Here is a 14,809-nt window from a genome sequence, read left to right on the forward strand (position 1 = left end):
TATTATAGTATAATGCACATATGTTTACATTCTTATTTCTTATTTTTCTTATAACTTCTCTATGTTTATATATGCTTTTATTCTACAATGGAACAACTGTAACCCAATCAATAAAGTATTTCTGATTCTAATCATACAGTAGCACACAAGTCTGACTATACTGTAGGCCTTTTGGCTTACTTGTCTTTGCCAAGTTTCATATAGTTCCATACTGTAAATACTGTACATACTGTGATCCATCTCTGAGAAGTCTTTATAAAGTCAGTTACTGCGAGGCAGTACACTACAGTATATTCTGCTCTACCTGTTTCAGATTTCATCTAGATAGGCAGATTCTCCACGGCAAGCTGTGTATTTATAGCAAAGAGAGAAAAAAGCTTAGTCAGGACTCAAAAGCCAAAGCACAGATGAAAATATCCACATATCTAACAGTCCTTGCCCACAAAGGGAGATCACAGACTTTATCCAAAGTGTATGGCCTAGGTTGACGTCAGGGCTCTGTGATTTATTTCTGCCCAGACAGGTAAGAATACCCAGTGATTCAGAGACCCCCAAAGGACATCTGAGAATCTGAGAAATGAAAGCAAAAGGTTCACATAACACTTTGGTTACAGGCTCTCATTTTTTCCGTGATACATTCATGAATGAAAGACTTCAGATTAATGAATTCTTGTAAAAGTGTGTGATCCAATTATTTGCAAATACAGATGTATTATCACATTCCGGGGTGAATTGCCTTGTCCCCTTTGTGTCAATGAGGAAAAATGAGTTTCCTCCTAAATAGTGCTGTGTCCACTTCACACAACAAAACCCAGAGAATGTCTGAGGGGCTAACGTTAACTGCACAATACATAAACTAATCGGACCCCAAATTTGATGCTAATGCAAGTGAGCTGTTGTGGCTAGCCCCATTACGTGACCAACATAACGTAAGCAAGTGCATATCAGATGCATTACCATCCTCATGGTATCCCAGCTGCTGCTGCTGCTGGGTGATCTCAAGCCATATATTGTCCTTTATTTGGTTGTTGAGGTAGTTGTGTTTGTCGTACATTATTGGGTGTTGTTGGGTGAAGGGGACGGCCCATTGTTATTCCAAATCACCAATAGTCCGAAAAATGTCCCATTGGACCGAAAAAGCCCATTTGTCCGACAGTCCGTTACCCCGAAAGCAAACGCTCATTGTATCCAAGTGCAACAAACAGAAGCACATGGCTCATTATTATGCAGAATGACGGAGATCAGTTGGAACAAAGGATTTCCGAAATTGAAATCAAGGTCCGTCCAAATATTTTTCCCACATTCAAATGTTCCGCAGGGGTGTGGAAGCATTCATAAGATTCATGAGTTTTTATAAATTTCCATGCAGATTTTTCAGACGAAAATCCGTGCTTGGTGTGAAACGGCTTTTAGAGGACCAGGACCCTGGAACTGAAGCAGCTAAATGGTATTCAGCCATTGTTCATTTACACCAAAATGTCTCCCATATAAAGTAGGAGCTAGGGTAGCGTAGCAGTCACCGGAGTTGTATTGGATTTAAAGTTATTTGCATTGTTACTTAACATATGTAGATCAAATGTACTGATCAAGTGTATATTTATTTAGAAATTTACTGTGTAATCATATTGCATGTTACATATAACTGCCTAAGAGAACCCTTTTGAAAGAGACGTGCTGTCATATCTCAGCAGAGTCTGTATTGTTTTATTGCAGCAGTGATCTGCAGAGTGGGAATACACAGAAAACCAATCTCCTGATGAAGTGGAAAACTTATTGTGTAAAGTAAGATAAATATTGAAACGCTGACGAGAAAAAACGACACACAATTACAAAAACACGTAAACATGAATTCACGCCTTTACTGAGTACAGCAGCTCCCATTCAATCAGCCCGCAGCCCTTCCCAGTGTCTCTCGACAACATCTGAAGGCTTGGCTGAGCAAAAACTGTCTGCTTTCAGTTTCAGGCCATTTTCCGCAGGCAGGTGCCCACTCTGAAGTTGCAACAGCAGCCTCGATGGTGCTCAGGGCCACTGCATGGGCAGATTATATAATGTCTTAATACTGTACAGCGAGGCAGATGAAGTCTCTCAGTGATGCTGTCTGTTTACCCCTTGACGTAGATACAGCATGACTAAAAAAGCCAGACAAACAGACAGTGCATGCAGTAATATCATGGTATACTAGGGGTTTAACGATTCATCTGCTACATCGATGTATCGATTCATATTCCTACGATCTAACTACATTGATAGGTACTCGGCAAGTTGTCCTTCATAGGGGACGTATAGCGATCTAAAATCAAAATTTGCAAGGTAAATAATCAATTAGAATTTGCACTTTGTGTTTAAATTACCGTCACTTTTTTTAAATTTTGGCATCGAATTGATACCGAAGTATTGGTTCTCGTGACATCCCTAATTTAAACACAACAAACTTTATATCGATGTATTTTTTTAGCACTTATAATAGTAAAGAAATGTTAAATGTTACTCCGGTTCATGATCCCTGTGTATGACATCATCGACATGCGCCAGCAGTGCCAATCTCAGAAAGACAAAAACAAAACAAAGCATGGCTGATGGCGAGGAAGAGCCAGACCAGCGAGAGAAAAAAAAGTTACTGTATCAATTTCAAGTCACTGCATCGTATCGTATCACATCGTATCATATCGTATCGTATCACATCGTATCGTATCACATCGTATCACATCGTATCGCATCGCATCGCATCGCATCGCATCGCATCGCATCGCATCGCATCGCATCGCTCTAGATGAGCCAAATATCGTCCTTGAATCATATCGTAACCATGGAAAGTGATACGTATGGTATCCTTGTATCCTTGTTGTTGCACCCTTATGGTATACATATGTGATTCTTGTCATTCAGAGATTTAATGAATTGTGAAATGACAGAACAATCTCACATCCACTATGGATGGCTGCAGGTCAGGGCCAGCGCTAAAAGCATCCGATTCTTTTATTTCCAATCACTGAGTGCTCCTGCAGAATAGTGTTTTAGTTTGTAGCATCCCTGCCACCAGCACTTTTTTCTCCTGGAAACACACACTAAACAAACACACACAAGCAACCACACATAACCTCTACTCCTGTGCTCCAAATAGTCAACCACCAGCAGTCTGCAAGGTGACAAATGAATCCTGTCACTTGGCTAAACACCCACTTGCACTTTTATTACAGTTATGTACTGTTGTTCAGTGTTTTTGTTGTGGGGGGTATTCTGTATGTGTGAAAACTCTCAAAATATCACGCTGAGACTTTTCTCTTTCATACAAAACCCCCTAACCTTCCTCCAAATCCTCACACACCAAGCATGAAAGATAAAAATACACCCTTTGCTACACGAAGAATGGGGTTATTTTAAATGATAGTACTATCACTGGTATCTAAATGTGAATGCTACAATAATAGAATACATTTGACTAGATAGAGAAGTGGTTGAATAAACCTGTAACCCCGTGTCCTTCACGCCACCCAGTTTTCTATCTGAGGGCCATTAGGGGAGTCGCTGAGAGAGCGAGTGTCACTCTGCATTAGTCCACCGGTCTTGTCCGTCCATTCCTTTCTGTCTGATAGGATACAGTCTTATATCATAACCCTGCTGTGTCAAATCTGAAATCACATAGGCTGTAGCGAGCTTTATCGCCCCCTGCACTGATCCTAATCACGCTAATGCATTCTTTTATGCAAAGGCCTAGGACATAATGTCTCGGTGAAAATATCAAGATGATGTCCGTACATGAGGATCCTGATAAATCACTATATCTTCTGCAGCTGGTCAGTGTAGCTCATCGTGTCCAGACAGCAACATGAGTTCTGGGAATCACAATTTACCTTAAATTGAGCAGAAGCTGCACAAGACGTCGGGCTCTCCTCCTGATTGACCAGGAGAGAAACAACATGAAAATATACCAATTTGCGGTTCTGCATGTGTGTCAGTTGGAGGGGGGGAGTTCCTGTGCAGCTCGCAGGCCGTGATTACCGAGGTTTGTTTGTGTCTGTGTAGAGGACACGAGGGCACATTGTTACATGTGATGAGATTTTGTTCATTTTGTCAAGAACTAATGTCTAATATGAGAGCAATCAGCTGAATGCACTTCTTGAACCTGTCATTTCGCTGCATTGTGGGGGCGTTTTTTATCAGCGATGTGATTTGATTATGTAAGATCTTAACGCTCCGATTAGATCCTCTGGAGCTAGAGGAGTGATATGCAGTTTCTGGAAGCCAGGGACTTTTTGCTACCGGTGTTTAAAAAGACCATCCAAGTTATATCAAGGTCAAATTATTGCTGCATGCAGATTTTTCACAGACGGACATTCTTTAACAAACAGTGGCAGACATACCACTCGAAATTCTTGATCATTTTCAAAACAATGAGACCTTGATTTCACACAGGTTGACAAAACCAAACATTGCGTTTTGGCTTAAAATAACTATGTTTCATCAATCCGATCTGCGGCCATTTGCTGCATGTCATCCTCTCTCTCTCCCCCTTTCATCACTTTCTCTCCCTATCAATAAAGGCATTAAAAAATCCCCCAAAAATGGGGACATGTTGTTGGTTTCACATGGGATACGAAAGCCGGTCTCATCCATCGCCCCCGACCTCCACCCCAAATGGAGTTTCATGCTATGTATACTACAGCGCCTGACTTTCAGTTCTTCTCCTGTCATAATTACTACGGTCACTGACGTGTTCTTTTATACCTTCTTTGATCTACCATGTGAATAGATTGTAAAACCTACTAGTGGGTCTAGTAGGTCCCTACTGACCCACATCTATGGTGCTTATAGCGACCAATATCGCCTATACACTCACCGGCCACTTTATTAGGTACAAGGTGTACCTAATAAAGTGGCCGGTGCTAGTACCAGGTGGTCTTCTGCTGCTGTAGCCCATCTGCTTTAAGGTTCGACGTGTTGTGCGTTCAGAGATGGTATTCTGCATACCTTGGTTGTAACAAGTGGTTATTGTTACTGGTGCCTTTCTATCATCTCGAACCACTCTGCCCATTCTCCTCTGACCTCTGACATCAACAAGGCATTTTCGTCCACACAACTGCCGCTCACTGGATATTTTCTTTTTTTTGGACCATTCTCTGTAAACCCTAGAGATGATTGTGCGTGAAAATCCCAGTAGATCAGCAGTTTTTGAGATACTCAAACCAGCCCGTCTGGCACCAACAACCATGCCACGTTCAAAGTCACTTAAATCCCCTTTCTTCCCCATTCTGATGCTCGGTTTGAATTTCAGCAAGTCGTCTTCACCACGTCTAGATGCCTAAATGCATTGAGTTACTGCCATGTGATTGGCTGATTAGCTATTTGTGTAAACAAGCAATTGAACAGGTGTGCGTAATAAAGTGGCCGGTGAGTGTATAATGGCCTAAGAACAGTCTAATCGGCTGGTTAAACTGTAAAAATGTGGCTAATAGTACAGTATTTCCTCCCTCTACTACTGTATCGTAAATCCTACATGCTGCTTCTGCTTCCTCTAAAGAGCTTTCTAAATGATGATCTAATATTTTCGAGACACATCTCCACAGTAATTAGCTGATATTTTTTTCTCTTTGAGAAGAAATTATTTGATTAGCTTGACCTTTTCAGGGAGCTCAACCTTTTGAAATGTCAGGTGAAAAGGTTTTAAAATAAGTGTGCCATATTCTCAGAAAAATCCTGTTTTAGGGGGCTCATGATGACCTATAGAAGAGTGGCAAAAAGAAGGTCTGACAGTGATGAATCTTACAGCTCAGAGCAATTTGTTATAGTTCAGGTATGTTCTTGGAAACCCCTTAAATCATAAAGCAGAACTCCCACTGAGCTGGCCTGACCTGTCTGTGGGCTGGTATAGCACCCACCTGTCCTGACTTTTTAAAGGGATTTATCATATTAGGTTTCTGCTCACTAGAGTGTTTTATTTCTAGATAACATTAAACTAAAATCTGGGTTTACTAGATGGGCAATAGAGGAGAAAGTCTAACTGTTCCCCTCTGTGACAGGGCCATTTGTTTGCTTTGAGGCAGATCAATCCAACTCTATCTTTTCTGGATTTCCTCTGCCTTTGTTGTCACCACTCTAGCTGTCTTTAGTAATCATCAGCTTTCATGTCAAATAAATGAGCTGTTTTATTGCCGGTGTTTGCCGCAGCTCCACCGCTGGTCAAAAATAAATGGAAATGAATAAGGGTTATTTCGCAAGGACATACGTACATGCAGAGTAAACGTGGACGAGCAATAAAGGCTTCTGTCAGAGCGAATTGGATCAAGCAGATGACACATCTGGTGCACTTTACCTCGAGAAGAAAAAGAGAAAATATGTAAAAATTTAATGACACTAAGAGGAATGTGGTGTTCGGGAAAAATGACACGAGAAACGTGATAAACTGAAGGATGTCATAGAAGTGTCCTGGACACAGGATGTTAAAAATAAAGCAGAAATTGTGGCAAAAAAAATATCTTGTTTTAGCACGGTGAGTGTTGAGATTATGTTATTTTCAAGCACAGTTCAATATTGCAGATCATTTTGATAAAAAACCATAAACCGCAGCGTGCATCGTCGTAGGCCATGACAGCTCTGTGATAATCAGTTAAACTGCAAGCAGTATCTTAATATTAATGAACACTTGAAGTGACTAAAGTGCTTATAGATAACCTCTCCAGCTGTCAGGTGTGCACTGTATGTTCTAGACGTACAGTAGAACATCTGCGTCTCCTCTGCTGGCATCAGTAAATAATGCACTCCTGTGCATCTGCAGCCCAGCTTAATATATAATTCACACAACGTAGGCAGTGAAGCAACCCTTATGCCATTCACACTACGCTGCTTAAACCTACCGCAATATGTTGCTCCTGACTTTTATTTGCTCCTTTAAAACGCTTTGTGGCCAGTTTGTTTTGTGTTCTGTCAATAGGACCATTATCATCAGCTCTACTACCCACGGCTGATCTATCTTTACATGAAATCTTAATACAAAGAACATGTGGCTTGTACTGTAAGCTAAGGGTAACATTGATGGAGGGAATAATGCACCTTGTGGATGTTTTATGACTATGTTTGCTGTCTTTTTTCTTTCACACTATTATACCTCCTATGACTCACAGCTGATGGAAACCTCTCTGAGATGGTTTGCGAAAATATTTTACAGAGTCACACAAGCGTGCAGAGATGGTTTTTGAAGGTCTGCAGGTGATGTTTATAGGCCGGCGGTGGCCTTGCAGACGTCCTAATGTAATTATAGCAATAGTCGTCTGCCGAGCTGAACAAACACCAAAGCGCCTCCGCGCTCCACCGCCACCCGCTGCTGCCACTGACAGCACACTACATGAGAATATGTAAATAATCATCAAAAGAGGGGGAAAATTTCCATTTAACTTCATATTCCAAGGTGATGTTTCCAGGGTGATTTGTATTGGGGGAAAAAAAAAGCTTAATTCGCGTGCAGACGAGCTGCCTGGACTTGGCCTTGTCAAGCACTCGTCAGTATCATACATGAGAGATGTTGCAGTCCAGACTTGTTGGGTTGTGCTCAGTCGGGCAAAAAAAGTGGGGGAAAAAAAGTGGCTTCATTTCAACTTGCACCGCTAAACTATTCTGTTGAGAGCATTGCATTAGCTAGATTACAGTTTTATCTGTCAAATGAATGCGCAGAAATAGCTGACATAACATTATGTTGCAAATCCAATTTGGTATTGATTGACAGTGCGAGATTCACCAAGCCCCGTGTTATGGCTTCCTGCGCTATTAGAGCATATTGCGGTGTTATTTGCATTGGAAAGATGGGGCCATTTGCTGGGAGTAATTAGTTAAGCTCCTCTGACTTTGGAAATTTAATTGCAGGTACAGTAGAGCGGTCTAACAATGGGATAACTGAAGCATTACAGTCTGTGAGGGACTAACAAACAGCAGGAGCTTCCCTACTGACAAACAGCACTGGAACACACATACAGACACATACAGACACACCAGCACGGACATACACTTAAAAAAAAAGAGCATACATCGCCTCCTGACCTCTTGATTCTTTGATCCATTAATGACATGCAATATTCATACTCCCAGCTCCTGAATGTTTCATTATAACTGCAGAGATGTGGAGTGCATTATTAAGAAGTATGGCACATGCTATCTACAGAATGTTTATCATTTATCATGCGCTGTTGGCTTAGCGTATTGCTTGACCTTGAATGCTGCGTTCATGTCTCCCTGTATGTTGGAAATCAAAGCACAAGGGACTACCATTAGGTCAATATCAGGCGCTAAATGTGCCTGCAAACCTGCACGTCTGTGTATACAAAGAGAAATATTTTCCCTTGCTTTTCTAATATGCCTGTGGTTATCGTAATTTGCTGCACTTTATGAACATGTACGTTTAGTGTTGCTCATCATGTTTGCCGTTCAGCAGCCTACACAAAACCGTATGTAAAAGTGCTGTTAAATCACCTCAACCTGTGGTATTTACTCACAGAGAAGATCTATCATACATTATAATATGTAAGATTGATTTATTAGCAGGTTTATCTTAACACCCATAATAGCCGGAACATCACTCACAGGCAGAGTGCTGTTAACGTGACACAGTGGACACCGTTAATTATTTAAAAGGATCACTGACTATTAATGGTATTTTACCTCACCTTTCCCATTATCTGTAGCAACCAGTTTGTTTTCCTCTCAATTAGGCACGCAGGCAGTGAGCAACACCCATCTCCTATTACTGGGATATGGCAACACAGGCCATGGGGGAAGGGAAAATAACAGGCTGCTGTTGTTGTTATCACTGCTGCTGCTGCTACTGCTGCTGCTGCTGCTGCTGAGGGATTGTTTTTAGCATTTTCTTGGCTGCCTTTCATTTCTTTATTCTTTCCACCATAACTTGCCTCTGCTATTAAACCTTTGTCGCTCCCTTTTGGAGGTCTAAAATGATTGGGTCACTGAAACCTAACCCGCGTCAGAGCCATGATGTGGTCGGTGTGTTTTTTTCTTACACCTCTGTGCTGTGCAGATGACATTAAGCGGAGAAAAAAAAACAAGCCTGAGATGTAATGAAAGCATCTGAAATTCAGCCAGTAGTGGGCAAGTGGGATTTGACATGTTCTTTTAGCCATAGCTACAACAGCTAGCGCTGTTTGCACTTTGGAAAATGGACATTTAGATTATCAGTCAAAAAGGCTCTCAGACAGTTCTTGGACACATATTGATTTTTGCCCAACTAATGATCTAAACCCCAAAGATATCAATTTATAATGTTGTAAAGAAGAGAAAATCAGCAAACCCTCAAAGTTGACAAGCTAAACTTAACATTTTTAGAAGCAAACACTAGAATTTTAGATGCTAAAACTAACATTTTTAGAGGCTATAATTATCATTTTTAGAAGTTATAACTGGCATTTTTAAGCTAAACTAGCATTTTGTAGGCTAAACTATCGATTTTAGAAGCTTTAACTAGCTTCTTTTAAGCTAAACCTAGCATTTTTAGAAGCTTTAACTAACATTTTTAGAAGCTAAAACTATGTTTTATTAAGCTAAAACTAACATTTTGTAAGTTAAACTAGTATATTTAGAAGCTATAGATAGCATTTATTGAAGCGTAAAACAGGCATTTTTTTAAAAACTAAAACTAGCCTTTTTAGAAGCTAAAACAAGCAACTTTAGCATTTTTACAAGTGAATACTATCAATTTTTGCATTTTCTTTTGCATTTGTGCTTCTTATATGACTTCAGTGTTTAATCAATTATCACATTAGTGTCTCTAATCTTTCTGTTGACCCACCAATTGTGTAATAAACTACTCATTTAAGCACTAGACCATATATAACCTTCTGACCGCCCACACAAATGCACAGATAGCATGAAAAACCTGACATGTGTCCTGTGATTTAGCTTGTGCACATGTGCATGAACATTTATGTCCATTGCATATTTGTGTGTTAAGCGTGGGGTCCCCTTCTGGGTGCACATGGCCAGTTCCATGTAGCTCAAAGCTCATGCGGTGAAGATGTCTTCCCGCCACGCTGCGCTGACTGCTGCGACCGCATGCTTCTGACTGTGCAAAGCCAGAGGCAAGAGAGTGAAATGTGTCAGCCTGTGCAGCTGATAACGCCGCCTCTGTCACACTCAGGCCAAAGACTGTTTGCTGGGCAGCCAAAGCGCGTGATGGGTTTGTGACGCAGCACGCAGCGGCATTTAAATAGTGAAATTGGGGTGGGCGCTTTTTCCTCATCCCTTGAACTATGTCACGTCATTTATCTTATGCCACATGATGCGTTTCCTTTTTTCCTCACGGGGAGTTCACAGGGAACGCCTTTTCCATCAGAACGCTCTGCCACTTGACATACACCGCGTTTTATCCCACTGGAGATTTCTTTTTTTACACTTTGTTAACCAAATGTAATTTCCACATTGTGCGGTGTTTGCACAGAATGTTTTATTCAACTAGATTTGTTGTTTCTTTACATCTGTGTGACACTCCGCCACAATGGCAAGTGCTTCTCTATCTCCTTAGGCCATAGCTTTCCCGGAGTCTCTTTCATGGGAAGAGGCACTGACAGAATAAAGAAGAGCTCCTTGAGAGCGGAGTCTCTTATCAGCCTCCAACATCTGGCCAAGACTGATGGGCTCTTGGAATAGCTCTCCAAATATCATTGAGTTTGAGCTGCATAATGCTTGTTTAACTGCATCCTTCCTACAATACTAATTCGCCCCCTCTCAATATGTGTCTTTCACCAGAGGAACCCGTTTCTATGATTACTGAATTTAGTTTCTCAGCGGGGTGGGATTGATGTGAGACAGTGCACTAAATGGTAGGAGAAAAAAAAAAAAGACCGATTTGAAAGTTGAGTCATATGAGAGCAAAAAGGAACTGAAATGTGATGTGACGAGTCCTGATCATACAGAAAAATATTGAATTTTCAAGGTGTTAAGTGTTTAAATCTTTGACATGAAAAGCAATTTTCTCTGATATGCACGCTTTTTTTTTGCAGGAAAATGAGCCTTGTTAAATTGAAGTCATCATTGTAGATTTAAAACGTATGGCCTTGATGCGGTGCAACCCATTTGATTAAAGCTCTGAGGTAATCTGCAGCTGATTTAAGAATTTATCTGAACACCTGGTTCTGTATCTGCAAGTCGCTGGATGCCAAAGCCTCTGATCACAGGAGGGTTTGGAGCAGATGTGTCATACTCAGCCAGTTTTTTCTTGTCTCACAACAGTATGACAAACACATGGGCAAGACGGACCAAGCAAATTATGTTCTTGTTTTCTCTTGATCACAGAATTATTCTTATCTCTGCACAACATGCTTTGTTTTCTTGTGATCATGAAATCATCATTTAGCCTCTATGTCTAATCTAGAGTCACTTTATTGTGATTGCGACAGCAACCTTTCATTCAGTTGCAGATCTTAAAGGGTTATCTGATGTTTTTTTTTTTTTATTTATTGGTTTTCTTTTTGCCATTTGTCCCCATTTGTAAAAGCCAAACCTCCATGTACCACGGACCCTGCTGCGGTAATGCCCACTGCTCTCCTAGGGAGGGTGTAGACGACCATGTGCTCCCTCCGATACGCACGGAGCCGCCAGATGCTTCTTTTCACCTTACAGCGAGGAGCTTCACCGGGTGGGTGCAGCACACGCAGAGGTTCAAAGGATCTCCTGCAGATCTTAATACAACTCCACACAGACCGACCAGTAGGAGTCACCATTGTGGCTATAAGGAACGCTGCCAGTTGGGTTTTATGGAGCTGGAAACACTGGAGCCACTGGATTAAAGCTGAATGCTGCAGTGGTGGGCGAGTGTTTTCACTCTGCACCTCCTGGGTATTGCATTTAAGCAATGACATGGGCTATTTGCTTCCCTTGGACTCACAACACTGTAGTCAAAGATTTGAAAGGAAGATAGTGTTGTGAGTGTTTTTTAACTAGAAACCACCATGTAGCTTTAGGGCTCAGCATCTGGACAAGACAGTTGTGTTTTGCACACTGTAACATGAGCTCCCAAGATAAATCAGAGAGGTCACAAGATGGTTCAAGGAATGAGTAAAAGATATGTGTGTTACACAAAATTATGTTTATTTCGTTCAATATTTCTCTATCTTTTGTTTTTTTTCATGAGAAATACTGGATACTTTCCCCTCCTTAGGCCATAGAGGATTATTATTATTATTTTATTTATTAATAGGGCTGTCAATGGGTACTGTGGGTTTCCCCTTTACAGACCCACTTTATGATAATCACATGCAGTTTGGGGCAAGTCATAGTCAAGTGAGCACACTGACACACTGACAGCTGTTGTGGTTTGTTAGGCTTGAGTTTGCCATGTTATGATTTGAGCATATTTTTATGCTAAATGCAATACCTGTGAGGATTTCTGGACAATATTTGTGATTGTTTTGTGTTGTTAATTGATTTCCAATAATAAATATATACATACATTTGCATAAAGAAATCATATTTGCCCACTCCCATGTTGATAAGAGTATTAAATACTTGAAAAATCTCCCTTTTAGGTACATTTTGAACAGATAAGAAATGTGTGATTCATTTCCGATTAATCGCGATTAATCATGGACAATCGTGCGATTAATCGCGAATGAATGTTTTAATCGATTGACGGTCCTATTTATTAACTTTTATTTGACATTTACAGTCTAGAGAGAGACCGGAAAGGGAGGACGTTGATGTTATATGGTATGTGCTGTAACCCCATAGGCCACTGGGGGCGCCCTCGCTCTGTAGCATTCCGGGGATCTATTAACAGAAATGGAATATAATATTCAGAACTGTGTTTTCATTAGCGTATAATCACCTGAAAATAAGAATCGTGGTGTTTTCGTTAGCTTAGAATGAGCCCTTCATATCTACATAGGGAGCAGGTCCTCTTCACGGAGTCCACCATGTTGCTCCGTCATGTTTCTACAGTAGCCCAGAACGGACAAACCAAACACTGGCTCTAGAGAGAGCCTTCAGTATTTTTACGTTACCTGGAGGCCACCGTAGTTCTCCGACACGTTTGTGAAACTGCGGTAATGTGAGCCACAGAGTGCAAAACTTTAGTACCGCCAGCCGCCGTCTGGCCTCTGAGCGAGGGGAACAGTGTTATACCACAGTTTTGCACTCCGCGGCTCACGTTACCGCAGTTTTGGCAAGGGAGGGGTACTCAGTTGGGTGCAATCTGCAACCACACCACTAGATGCCGCTAAATCCTACACAATGTCCCTTTAATGTTAGGTCACAATTAGACATTGCTTCATTTTAAAGAGTCATCACCGCACGATAACTTGATTTGTCCACCAGAAAGGACCGACCAGTTTCATTTTCAGCTGTAAAACGTCCCGCTCAGTACAGACTGTGGTCTCAAATCTCGATATCCATTAGACATGTTTTTATCATATAACCACAAGAAGAAAGTTTGTGTTAAATCATTATTTTGTGATCACAAGAAAACGCGAGCTCGTTATTTCAAGATGACAGCATAATTATCCAGTAATCACGAGTAAATCAACCCTAAAAATAATCACACCCGTGGCCCCTAAACTCCCATAGAGACAGGGGCTGTCAATTTTTTAATAAACGTTATAGCTTCTAACTTATTTGCTCGCGTATCCTCAAAGAGGCAAAGATGTAGATTTCACCCTGTTGTGTGAGGAAGAGCAGGCAGGGAGCAAATGAATAATTCTTGCTGGTGAGGCTCGTAGTGCTCAGAGCTATAGCCTGTGAATCATCATCATCATCATCATGAGATAAAAGGCAACATCTTTTCATCTATTTTTCAGCCTGTTTCACTTCGCCTGCTCGAGTAACACTCCTGTGAGCAAATCCAGGAAGGCATATCATATAATTATTTGTTTTCATATAGATCATATCTGGTGAATTTCTACACTTTGTGTGACAAAATTAAATGCAGAGGTTGAGCTTAGATGATAATGCAGCGTGGCCAAAATGTCCTAATGGCAGATAATGCAGCACAATTATCCCCCTTTAATATCAATTATATCGAGGCCTTATCTCAAATGCTCGGGCTCCCCTTGTAGCAGGTAATGTTTTTCCTTACTGGTTTTTGTTTGAAATGACGCATGATTACCTTGATTCACACTGAGCGCCAGCGTGCACTGTAAATGACCAATTAAACGGCTCCTTTGGTATGCCGTCGATTAATTGTTCTTTTAGCAAACCAACATCACAGGTGGCCTCTTATTGCCGCTAAAACAAGCATTAACCGTTCAGATGCAGGTGTGATGTGATGTGAGTTTGTGGAAGTGGCAGTGGGTCACAGTTTGACATTGGTCATGATGACTTCAGCCATTAAGGTCAGGCGACTCTGACACAGAGGCTGTGGCGAGCAGAGAATCAATGTGATGTCATCCCAGATTCATCCCTAGAGAGCAATGGAGATCAACTTTGACTCCGTTTTGGAGAGGAAATCCCCCCTCTGATGGCTTAGGTCATACCATATCATTACTTGATTGGCATTATTGATTAATACCACACTTTCAAACACATGTGCCCAGTCACTCTTATGTTATTTGTATAAAAAAAGATCCAACTCATCATCCGAATCTCTCCGATCTTAAACATGAAGTTATTTTCTGTTCTCTCAGACACAACACAGGCAGAATATACATCCCTGTCATGTGTCATCTCACCACTGGCTCTCCCACAAATAGTCACAAAATTTAAATTGATTTGCGTACATAGACAAGAATTTCAATTTTTTTTTTTGATGGTCAGCACAATTCGTATGTAATCCACGTACTTGTGAAATGGGAAGTATAAAGAGCGGCGAACGCCATGT

The sequence above is a fragment of the Sebastes umbrosus genome, chromosome 9, assembly GCF_015220745.1.
Source record: "Sebastes umbrosus isolate fSebUmb1 chromosome 9, fSebUmb1.pri, whole genome shotgun sequence".
NCBI classification, from domain to species: Eukaryota; Metazoa; Chordata; class Actinopteri; order Perciformes; family Sebastidae; genus Sebastes; species Sebastes umbrosus.